The sequence below is a fragment of the Carcharhinus amblyrhynchos genome, chromosome 12, assembly GCF_965287045.1.
Source record: "Carcharhinus amblyrhynchos chromosome 12, sCarAmb.v2.hapA, whole genome shotgun sequence".
Classification (NCBI taxonomy): Eukaryota; Metazoa; Chordata; class Chondrichthyes; order Carcharhiniformes; family Carcharhinidae; genus Carcharhinus; species Carcharhinus amblyrhynchos.
Genome location: NC_137335.1, coordinates 20,611,282 through 20,624,625, shown reverse-complemented (window position 1 = coordinate 20,624,625; position 13,344 = coordinate 20,611,282). Strand labels below are relative to the sequence as shown.

At 41.8% G+C, this 13,344-nt stretch overlaps 1 protein-coding gene across 12 annotated transcripts in view; it reads right to left on the bottom strand.

Moving 5' to 3' along the window:
• LOC145350833 (mitogen-activated protein kinase kinase kinase kinase 3) overlaps positions 1–13,344 on the bottom strand; it is a 309,442-nt gene that overhangs the window by 23,125 nt on the left and 272,973 nt on the right. The window lies entirely within an intron of this gene.

Below are 13,344 nucleotides of genomic sequence, written 5' to 3'. Positions count from 1 at the left end.
CATTCTTCATAACCCTTCAACTAATTAATTACTAATTAAAAATCTGCCCATCTCCTCCTTAAATTTACTCAATGTCCCTGTATCCATTGCACTCTGGGGCAGTGAATTCCACAGATTTATGACCCTTTGAAAGAAGTAGTTTCTCCTCATCTCTACTTTAAGCCAAGTGGTGAAAGCTTTCCAAAATGCTATTTAGGTAGGACTTAGATCCAGCAACGATGAAAGTATAGTAGTATACGTTTAAATCAGGATGATGTATACTCGAAGGAGGTCTGGAGAGGAGCTTGGAGATGATGGCATTCCCATCATCTACTGCTCTTGTCCTCCTTGGCAGCAGTGTCTGCAGATTTGGGAAAAGTTGCTGTAATAGAAGTAATCAATGTCTGGTCCGCGAAACAATGCCTCCTAAATCACAGAATGTTAACAGGGCACTCAATACAATCCAAAAACACATTAAAGATTCTTCAACTTTCAAAGCCCTATTTGCGTATGTATCAGACTACACACATAAGCAAACAAGGTGATAAAAGCCCTATTTGCGTACATAAACAAAGGTATACGTGCCAAACTGCACAAGCAAGTAAATAAAGGTGATGCACAGTAACTCACGTAATCGCGTGAAGTACTCGGGAACAGCGCATGAACACTCTCAGGACTGTCATTGATTGGATATCAGAGCAGAGGAATGAGCCTGATCAACTCATTCCTCAGCCTTTAAAAAGGGGGATTCCCATTGTCTCGGTGGACGCTCAACCGTGGGATAAGCGCGCATCGCCCGGTCGTTATCGGGACAACGTGTTGGTCCTTCACCGAGACTGAAAAGGGCTCCCCAGTCGTTGGAAGGATGAAGGCACAGTCCTGATGGTAAATATACGTAACTCTTCTTCTTAATACCGTCTGTATACTGCAATTGTAGCTGTTCTTCTTCTTGAGTGCTGAATACTCTCCATAAACTGTAATTGTAGTTGTTCTTCTTTTTGAGTGCTTAATACTGTATGTATAATGTAATTGTATACCATAGATAAATAAGGATAGGTAAGTAAGGATAAATAAAGGTACGAAGTGTGAACCTAATCTTGTTGTATACCGAATCATTCTCTCACTCTCTTGAGTCTCCTGCAAAATTATAACTTTCGTACCATAACATTTGGCGTAGTCGGCAGGATCTTGTGTTTTGCAGCTGCGAGAGAGTATTTGGTTCGGTGGCAACAATGTTTAAGGCAATGTTTAAGAAAAGTAAGAAGGGGAAAGAGTCTGTGCCTGAAGTCTTGCCTGAATGGGATGGTACTCCCTATCAGACGGTGGCACGATTCATACGTGTGGGCAGGGGACCGCCCCAATGTTGGTCAATAGCTCTGCAGGGAGCGGATGTTTCTGCCCTGGAGGAATGTCTCCAGAAGGTCCCTGTAAATGTAAAGGATCCGTGGAGGGGGTTGCAGGACCGCCTATGGATCGTGTTGGCTGCCTACAGAAGGCAGCATGAGCGGGCTGGCCAGCTGTGTGAAGAGTTAGATAAGGTTAGGCAAGATTTTATGGATGCCAAGGGGCAAGCCTCTATGGCCCAAACACAAGTTGAGCTGCTTAGGCGACGATTGGAACAAGTGACAGGCGTAGCTGAAAAGGCTGTGATGCAAGTTGCTAAATTGAATGCTAAAAAGAAACGAACACCCAGTATAAAGAAGGTGCGAGCCTTTGTGGCCACCGCGCTAGCCGAACAGTGGGACCCCTCCATTTGGGAAGGAGATATTTGGGAGTCAGAAGGGGAGGATGATGATTTAGATGATGATTCTACCCCAGTGCAGGTCAAGCCTATAGTGCGACGGCGTATTTGTCAGACGCCAGATGGTAGAATGAATAGAGCAGATGTGTATGAAGACTATACACAACAAGAACTGTCAGACATAAGAGAACATATGCGACAGAGATCGGGGGAGCCGCTTGACCGATGGCTGGTGAGGCTGCATGACCAAGGGGCTGGACAGATAGAGATAGATAGCCAGGATGGATGGCATTTTATTGATTTATGTACTGATCCCGTGGTACGGGGAGCAGTGAAAACATCTGTTGCAACATGACACTACCCTATTAACTACTATGGCTAAGGCTGTCATGTTGCGACATCCAGATCCGGGGTCTTGGCCCCAAAAAGAGGGTCCGTGGCATACCTTGATGGAAGCAGTCAACCGAATGAGGGAATTGGGAATGCGGACTGCTGTAGAAACCAGGCATGCGAATGAATTAGATAATATGCCCTTTACTGCTTCTCAACGGAAGGCTATTATTAAGACAGCTCCCCCGCAATATAAAGGGGCGGTTACGGCAGTATTATTAGGGGCTGAGATTTCAATAGGAGAAGGGGCGACGAGATTAAGAGAATTGGGAGACATGGGTGACTGGGAGGTACGAGAGTCGGCGTCCTCCCAGCGGGAACTGCGGGAACGAGGTTCAGGACGGTCTGTGAAGGGAGAGAATATAAGTAGGCGACACTTGTGGACTCTCCTTCGGCAGGCAGGTATAGATGCTTCTGAGATAGATGGCCGCCCTACGATGGAGTTGTGGCAACTCGCCAAGAAAAAGGGACTATGGAAAGGGGAAACGGCAAAACGAACAGCACGCGTATCGCTAGCTGATGAGGGACTAAAGTTCCCTAGTTTGTGTCAGTGTAAGTGCAAACAGAATCTGAGTGAGGAGCAAGAGACTCCAACTTCCTCTTCAGAGTTAGAAGAGGAGGAGGAGGTGGAAGTGAGAGAGGTTAAGAAAGGAGGTAAGCGAGAAAATAAGAAAAGTAAGAAGGGGAAAAACAAGTCAGGAAGAGGGCACTTGTATCCCATGCAAGAGCTCCAATATTTTGAAGAGGAATACCATTAGGATGAAGGCCAAGCCCCCGTGGTGTGTACGGCCACTACATGGTCTTGGGGTGACATAAGACCATATGTATTGGTACGTATACATTGGGCTTCGAACAATATACAAACGGTTAGAGCCCTAGTAGACACGGGAGCGGAGGCCACTTTAATTTACGGGAATGTAGATAAATTTAAAGGGGCTCCTATGACAGTTACGGGGATTGGGGGACGATCCATTAGAGCCGTAAGTACTCGACTAATTTTGGGAATAGGGAACCTCCCTACCAAAGAATACACAGTTTTGATTACACCTATTCGGGAATGGATAATAGGAATGGACATCTTACGAGGAATGACACTATACTTAACAGATGGGTGTTACAAATTTGGGGGGAGTATCCAAGCCCGGCCGGTACAAGTAGGCAGAGTAAAAATGCCCCCCTTCCCTATTCCTATAGCTACCAAAGTAATACAATTAAAGCAGTACCGGATTCCTGGAGGACATGCTGAGATAACAGAGACGATCAAAGATTATGTAGCCGCCGGAGTTTTACGGGGAATAACCACACAGTGGAACAACCCTATCTGGCCGGTGAAAAAATCAGATGGGTCATGGCGGATGACAGTAGACTATCGAGCCCTCAACAGACATACACCGCCATTGACGGCTGCTGTGCCGGACACCATATCTATTATAGAACAAATTCAGGCACAAGGGGGAGAATGGTATGCGGTCATCGACTTAGCAAATGCCTTCTTTACCATTCCAATACCAGAAGACAGACAGGAACAATTTGCTTTTACATGGGATGGGAGACAATATACGTTTACCCGATTGCCACAAGGGTACTTGCATAGCCCCACAATTTGTCATCGCATAGTAGCTGAACATCTGGACGAAGTGAACCTTCCTCCAGACATGCAACTATTGCATTATATCGATGACATAATGATACAGGGAAATAGTGAGGACGAGTTAAAACAGCAACTGAATTATCTAATAAAACACATGAAGGAAAAAGGGTGGGAGATTAACCCCGACAAAGTGCAAGGGCTGGCACAGACGGTAAAGTTCCTGGGGATACAATGGAATAAGGGGGAAAGGGAGATAGTGCCGAAGGCTAAGGCAAAGATATTAGGGTTTGCCACTCCTCAGAATAAGACTGATGTCCAGAAGTTTATTGGAATGTTTGGATATTGGAGACAACACATTCCTCACTTGTCCCAGATATTAGGTCCGTTGTACAGAGTAACCCGGAAGAAACATGATTTTACCTCGGGACAGGAACAGCAGGCAGCCTTTGAATTAGCCAAAGAATCAATACAACAAGCAGTATCTTTAGCACCAATGGTAGAGGGTCCGGTGGAATTACAAGTATCAGCTACAGACACTTACGCCAATTGGAGTCTATGGCAAAAGGACCGGGGTAAGCGGCGACCATTGGGATTTTGGTCCAAGAAGCTCCCTGATCCTGGTTCACGGTACACTCCTTTTGAGCAACAACTCCTGGCCTGCTATTGGGCATTAGTAGAAACAGAGCAATTAACCCTTGGGCGAGATGTGCTACTCAGACCTAAGATACCTATCATGACTTGGATACAGAGTAACCCCCATACCCATAGAATAGGGGGGGGCACAAGAAGCCAGTATATTAAAATGGAAATGGTACATCTCTGACAGGGCTAAAGCAGGTCCTACTGGAGTATCCGCTTTACATGAACAAGTTGCTGAAGCTCCCGAAATGGGTGAGGAAATGGTACAAGTTATTCCCATGGAAGAATCTCCGGTAAAATGGGGGAAGCTATATCAGGAATTGACAAATGGGGAAAAACAGTGCGCCTGGTTTACGGATGGTTCCGCCAGGTACATAGATGGAAAGCGTAAATGGAAAGCGGTGGCTTATAACCCTGCTCTGAACCAGTTATTGAAAGTAATGGGTGAGGGGAAAAGTAGTCAATGGGCAGAGTTAAAGGCAGTTACTATGGTGTTAGATCAGGAAGGAATAAGGGAATGCCATCTCTATACTGACTCATGGTCAGTTGCGAATGGGATGGTGGTGTGGATGACTACGTGGTATCGACACCAGTGGACTATCCGGAGTAAAGAAATTTGGGGAAAAGACTTATGGCAGTGTATATGGGAAAAGGTACAGATAGTGCGAACGACTGTGACTCATGTAAGTGCGCATACTAAACGAACATCGGCTGAAGCATTGCATAATGCTACTGCTGATCAGCATGCTAAAATAGCTGAAGTACAGGTACCATCAACAATGGGAGTACAGGCAGCAAATTGGGCTCATGAAAAATGTGGATACCTAGGAGCACAAGCCACATATAATTGGGCGATTGATCGAGGAATCAGTATTAGTATGGATGAAGCTCGCACGGCTGCTCACCAGTGCACCGTGTGCCAGCATTATCAGAAGAAGGGAATTCCACAAGTAGTTAAGGGTCAGTTATCAAAGGGAAAGGAACCAGCCCAGATTTGGCAAATGGATTTTGTAGGTCCTTTACCGGAAAGTGGAGGATGTAAATACATTTGTACGGCAGTAGATACATATTCAGGGGTTCTGATAGCTCTTCCTTCAAAGCATGCTAATCAGAATGCAACTCTGAAAACCCTACACCTGATAGAACAATATTATGGTATACCGTTGCAAATTCAAGCTGATAACGGTACCCACTTTACTGGTCAACGGATTAAAGAGTGGTCCGATGACCATAAAGTAGAATGGATCTACCACATTCCGTATTATCCCCAAGCTGCAGGATTAATTGAACGAATGAACGGGCTATTAAAGCAACAACTTCGAAAAGGGGGAGAGGGAAATAATCTGGCTAGGTGGCGATTCCGTTTGGTGGACGCGGTCATGCAGTTAAATAATCGCCCTTTGTTCAAGGGACAGACTCCTCTCCTTAGAATGAAGATTCAGAATGTAGAAACAGAAAACATATTACATCCTGTTAAAATCTGGCTGATGCATGATACCGCAAAAATGCCTATAAGAGGGACACCAGAAGCAGCTGGTCTTGATCTTTACGCTATTAATGCGGTCACTCTTCTCCCGCAGCAGAACACTGTAATTGAGACTGGGATAGGTATACAGTGCCCCAAAGGATTTTATGGACAGGTGGCTCCGCGATCTAGCCTAGCCCTTAAGGGGGTTATTGTAATGGCTGGAGTGATCGATGCCGATTATCAGGGCACGATAAAAGTAGTATTGCATAATTTGTCTGACCAACCGATCCCTTTAGAAGCTGGGGACCGTACTGCTCAAGTCTTGATAAAACCTGTACACATGGGACCATTAGAGCAAATCCAAAAGCCGACACAAATTACCTTCAAAGGAGAAGGGGGATTTGGTTCTACAGACAAACCAGGAGCTAAGGTGTGGGTAGAACAATCCGAGGGACCTCCGGTTCCCGCTGAGGTTATAGCACAAGGACATGATAACACAGTAACTATAATGAAACCAGGAGAGGAGAAATGGGTGAACGTCCCTGCTAACAAACGTTATTTACGGGAATCCTAACCTGTCATGCGCAGTTTTTTTTTGTTACACAGAATCATGAAGCAACTATTACCACTGCTGCTGTGCTGCTTGGAATTCCTGAGTGCTCAGGCCTGGACCCCCGGTGAGGAGGCAGTTATGGGATCAGGGTTGTGGGGCACTTGGCCCACAAGGGACAAACAACGAGAACAGGATAATTTCACCTGTCCTGCCAAACAGACCTGCGATCCCGTACTGTATGTGCGACCCGGAAGAAACTGCGAAGTTTATTGCATAATGGACAGGATTAAGTCAAAGTGTAATATTACCAGGATGAAGGACCGGTCCGACCCATATCGATGTTATTGTGAAAAACCGATTGTAGAGTGTAAGGGAAAGTTGAACGTAACTATAACATCCAATGTAACCCTCTGTATAGGATGGCTGTCAAACCGAACATGTACAGAGACCAAATGGAATGAATCTTTCCGTCATAAAACAAGTGATCATAGACCATTAGAGATTTTAAACGCCACTGCAATCAAAGGGGGAGGCGCATATGGAGTGCGAATACCTTGGGTGTCAGAACCCAAAACATTTATGGCTCATGTAGTGCCCATACCTCATACCTGTGAATTGGTGGGGGACGCTTTACGTCATACCCTAGTGAAATGGCAGATGGTATTCCCACCTTTGCCAAAATGTCGAACGAAACGCGCCTGGTATGATGCCATACTGGGTATAACAGGAACTGGTATAGGACTGATAAATTCGATTGATGTTGAAACTGTCTCCAGTAAACTAGCGAGCGTAGGACGACATGTGAATGACATGACTACACTCACGGCTGCTTGGATGCCACAGGGTTTGATGTCACAAAAGCATCAAGCACAATGGGATATGTTGGCTGCCAAACTGTTCTTAAATATGGCCAATGGTTCGGATGCCAAATGGACAAATCTATCTCAATGGGCAAACTGGACTGAATGTAACATACAGGAAGTATACGTAAAACTACAGTTACACAATGTGCAACGATTACTGACTACGGGTAATTACCATGAATGGAGGAAAATATGGAACATTTCGACTGCATTATGGATAACCTTACATGCAGACAAAACGATGTGCAATGATATTCTTTGTTCTGGCATATGGGAACAATATAATGTATCTAATTATGATCGCATGTGTCAATATCATACTGTACCAATTATTGCAAAAGGGGCATTTTGGATTTTGCAATTACGAGGAACGTGGTTAAATATTGATACCTATCATACATATGATATATCTGATTGCTATGTGACAGACCGAGGTCGTATTTGTTCATTACGAACAGGATATGATAATTTGTGCCTACAAGGACAAGGCGTGTGTAAATGGACACACCAGGACCCGAAAGACACTTTGTTTGAAGTAGGGCCTCATACACTGTGTGTGGCCACTATGGACCCGCATCCGCAAGTACCCTATTATCCCTATTCGGGTTGTGTAAAAAAAAGTTTATATTTGGTCATGGCATAATCGGACTTACTTCCTAACCAATTATTCCACGACGGATGCAATGACCTCTATACAGTGGGATGTGCTTCATTCAGATTATTCCATTTCTTTAGAAAATCAACAGCAAATTTTAAATCAATCCAAACAGTTGGAGCAGATGGCCAAAACACATTATCATAACGTTACCAAATTAATTATTCAAACCGCAATAGCAGGACAAAAATTGAAGCACCTTAGTAAAATTATTGAAGAAGATTCTGCCCACTCATGGTGGTCTTTATTTGAAGGATGGTCGTCACAGGCACAACAAATGTGGAATATATTAATACATCCTATCGTTATATTATTAGTTTTCATTATTATCTTAACTATTAGTAATATATGTATTTGTCGTTATTTACAAAAATTAAAGCAACGAGCAGTGTATGATGCATTGCTTCGCTGACCAAGGGCCGAATGTAATAGAAGTAATCAATGTCTGGTCTGCGAAACAATGCCTCCTAAATCACAGAATGTTAACAGGGCACTCAATACAATCCAAAAACACATTAAAGATTCTTCAACTTTCAAAGCCCTATTTGCGTATGTATCAGACTACATACATAAGCAAACAAGGTGATAAAAGCCCTCTTTGCGTACATAAACAAAGGTATACGTGCCAAACTGCACAAGCAAGTAAATAAAGGTGATGCACAGTAACTCACGTAATCGCGTGAAGTACTCGGGAACAGCGCGTGAACACTCTCAGGACTGTCATTGATTGGATATCAGAGCAGAGGAATGAGCCTGATCAACTCATTCCTCAGCCTTTAAAAAGGGGGATTCCCATTGTCTCGGTGGACGCTCAACCGTGGGATAAGCGCGCATCGCCCGGTCGTTATCGGGACAACGTGTTGGTCCTTCACCGAGACTGAAAAGGGCTCCCCAGTCGTTGGAAGGATGAAGGCACAGTCCTGATGGTAAATATACATAATTCTTCTTCTTAATACCGTCTGTATACTGCAATTGTAGCTGTTCTTCTTCTTGAGTGCTGAATACTCTCCGTAAACTGTAATTGTAGCTGTTCTTCTTTTTGAGTGCTTAATACTGTATGTATAATGTAATTGTATACCATAGATAAATAAGGATAGATAAGTAAGGATAAATAAAGGTACGAAGTGTGAACCTAATCTTGTTGTATACCGAATCATTCTCTCACTCTCTTGAGTCTCCTGCAAAATTATAACTTTCGTACCATAACAGTTGCCAAAGAAGCCCAAGTGTAGTTCACAAACTGAAAACTTCCAAGTACTGTTCCATATATTAGATCTCTTTCCAATGTAAATCTCAGTCATGAATGTTCTAATAATGTTTTATTATGTCAACACATAGTATTTAAGGAACAGGAGGAAAAATGGGTCATCCCTTCCAATGAAACACTTTCCATTTAAGTATATATAAATATATTTTATTTAAAATGGAGTTGTTGATACCATAGGAATTAAAGAAACTTATCCTGTACAACCCCTGATCTTGGAAACAATTTTTAATACTTGCCAGAATAAATTAAGCAGAAAGATAAATATTTTGGGATCTATTTTGACACTTACTGACCTCAGATTTTGATACAACAAATTAACCAGAGATACGAAGACAACAACGAATCAGGAAAGATCTACGTACAGGAAAATAAGAATATTTGTTACAAGGGTGCGTGTTTTTTTAATAAGGTACAAATTTCTAATGCTTTTTTCTGGCTGGGTTTTAATAAATTGTGGATTTTAATAAACTGTAATTAATACAATGCAAAGATTGCCAGCCAGCTTAATAAACAACTTGCATGCTACACCAAGACTCTATCTCCTGCTGACTTTTAAATTATGCGATGAAACATCAAATATGTAATTACCTGTTGTACAACAATGATTGCAACGGACATGGTAATCACATTCCTCTGGAACATACAGCCAGCAAGGCTTTTGAACAAACTTTACCAAATCAGACCAGAAATTGGAGGGATATACTGCAAGATCTGTGTGTCACGCTCTCAGAAGTATTGCACATGGTTATTGCAGAGAAACCATTTTGAGAAGAAAATTGACTGCAAACCAGGATATTTTGGGAACAAAGCATAAAAATGTGCTCTATATAATTACACCCAGAAAAGGAGCTGAACAAAACAGCTGCAATATGGAATCACTGTATTGAAACCATCTGAAACACAGCTAACTGTGTACTTAAATTTATTTTCTTGATAAATTGGAAAAAATATACAGTCTATCCTCATATTCTACCAAGTGTGCTAGTTTATATGTGTGGGGCTCAGGGAATATGAGAGTATATGAATGAAGGTTACAATTTACAAAGTTTTGTTAAATAAACAACATTTTCATTCTTTGATTTAAACTCAGAAGACATGCTTGTTGAATTATTAATAATCTGAAGTGTACATAGTAGGGCTGCTGCATTAGTGGCAAAGCACATCCTCACTAAATTCATAACTGAACCCTGTTACAACAAGATCTGGAGTGATAAACTAGGTAAATTAATTTTTACCCCTCCTCCCGTGGTTGGAACACATACATATTGAAGTGCATTCTATGCTCAACATCAGATACAAACAAGAAGGCAGAACAGCTAAGAATTTGCAAATTTATTGAACCCATAGCGATTTTAAGAAGGGATCTGAGATTAGTGGCAATCTGATTAGTCAAAAGGACATCTCACAATTACAAGCTTTAAAAAGAAAAATCACAATTTGTGTGTACTTCAAGAAATGTTACTGACTGCAAACAGAACAAACTTCCAGTTCAGACAGCCGTGTCAATAGCAAGTACTCCAAGGTCAGGTTTAGCTCCAAAGATGGAGAGTAAATCTCCTCTACATGGCTCAACCTGCACTGGTGTGACACTTATTCAATTCTCTTTTAACCCAGTTTGTAAACAGATTACCACATTAGTTTTTGTGAGTTGGGCCATATTAAGTAGAAACTAAAGCGAGCTAATGCAATTATTTTACATGTGACCACGACAACTGGCAACTAAGGAAACTTTCATTGAACCCTTCTGGGCTGGATTCAAACTGATATTCCTAAAATGAAAGGCCAGTGTTTAACTCCTGAAGTATGAACACTTAAATCCTCCTCCAGCCCTATATTTGTATATGTTTAAACTACTTCAGTCATTTCATCACTTCCTTATGAATGTTATAGAGATAAAGATCTTTGAAGGAATCCAAGTGTAGGAAACATTGAAAATCCTATGAAATATCTGTGCTCACTCCACTTCTGGCCTCTTGCTCACTCAGATTTTAATTACTGCAGCACTGGTGACTGTCTCTCCAAATTTCATGGCTTAAAATTCAGGTATTCACTCCACTAATTCTCCCTGCCTCATTACTCAGTTAAGAGGAACAATATTTTTTATTGATTTGATAATATTTTTAAGTGAAATTTGTGGTTGAGATTTGGAAAAAACAATTCAATCTGGGCATGAAATGCGATTGGATAAATGAAATGCAGATTTCTGTTGGCAGTAAACAATTGCAGGACTTTTTTCATTACAGGTTGGCATTTCAGAGACATTGGTCTTTCAGGCTATGGAACATTTAGCAAGGAGAAGAAAGAAACTATTAAGTCAAAATTAATAAACAGCCATTCTTCAAAGCTACGTTTTGCTTTGTTGCCAAGTTAAAATTTAGGAAAAAAAACATTCAGCTAAAAAATGGAGTCATAATGTCTGGAAACAAAATGATAAAGAATAGATTTGACTGAACACGCTTTAAAAATGCCAAATCAGCTAGTCCAGGTGGTCAAAAGTATTTTGAAAGCTGCCAGAAAGAGTGACACATACAGACATTAAGGATGATGTCAGAGTTTGCCTCCTTTTGAAATGCAGAGAAGTCATATTCCATTTATATACTTGATCCGATAAACTTTGCCTTTTATTCTCCAAGCAACAGTTTGGAAGAAGTCAGTAATTTAAGGGAGTTGAATTATACAATTGCCGTATGGTTATAACGAGTGAGAGAAACCAGGAAAGAAAGCTAGTCTTATATTTAGAGATAAAGGTCTTGAGGACATCTATCTGTAACATTCATATCGGGGGATGAAATGACTGAAGCAGTTTAAACATATACACATTGTTTAAACTACAATATTAGAAATTTTGACAAAGAATCAGACACCTCATTGGACAAATGTTGCTTAAAGTGGATTTTGATGCGACAGAGAGAACGAACTTATCAATGAAACAGCCTACCTACCCTGGAAAGACAGGTGTATTGTAATTGGGCATTACAAAAAAAAAATTACCTTGTTCAAATCTAAAAGATGTTGGTGCTTAATTTGTGCTTTTAAGTGCTGTCTCATTATTTCTCATAATTATCATGTCTGAATAATAAAGTGACCTGTCAGGGGTAGAAGGTTAGGTCTAAAGGAGCATTGTAAGACCTAACTTTTTGATCAAGATTTTGATCTTAGCTCTAATATAACTCCTTATGTGGCTCAATGCCAAACTTAGTTGGATAATGCACTCGTGAACCATGTTAGGACATTTCTATTATGTATGTAGTTGGGGTGTTATGCTCCTTTAAAAGAGTGGATTCGGTGACCTGGGGGAACAAGATCGACCCCAGGTGGAGCTTGGGGGAATTAGTCTTGGACTGACTGTGCACCTGTTAAGGCATTCAATAAAGTGCTCCTTGTTTGAATTATACCAACGTACCTTGTGATCACTTATAGTTTATAATTAAACCCAAACATCTTAACTGGTGACAAGGCTGAGTCACGGCCCACTGACTTACAACTGTTTTTTGATGTCGCACAGATTTTGAAAATGGCGCATATTGATGAAATAGCATGGCAGACTTGCAGGGAACAGGCCCAAGTGTTGGGGGAAACGACTGCGTGGGAGACCTGGACTACAGTCGTTGCCTGGGGAAAAAAGTATTCGCCGGGGAGTGAGCCAAAAACAGTGATCACGAGGGGACTCGGGCTGCAGTCAAGAGAGAAAGCAGTGAGAGGATCACTAGCATATTTGGTGAGACAGCAGCTAGCGCGAAGAGCACAAAACAAGGGGACTCAAGCTGCAACCAGAAAAACGCACAGAGAAAAGGAACAGTGGGAGGTGCTGAGAAATCATTTTGCACTCATGTTGTGGAACACTTTCATTTCTTATAAACAGGTACAGTAAAAAAAGAGAGTCTATTGCTTAATTTGTGGTTGCTTTAAAAAGATTTGTGGAGTATTGTGAATTTGGAGGGTTTCTCCAAATTCGCAGGATGTTTTGCGTATAGTTTGTGGCTTCCACCATGAAGCCATTCAACAGAAGCTATAAACAAAGAAAATGCTGGATTTCAGGAAAGCTTTTGAAATAGGTATCGTTATGGAACTGACCACCATTGAAGCAACGTATGGTGGGTGTCGGTGCCCGATGGCATAAGGCAGCATAAGCTCAGCAGAGTGTGGTGCCTATCGCAGAATATTGCCATTGACGAAAAGTCAATGTGTTGGACTCGTG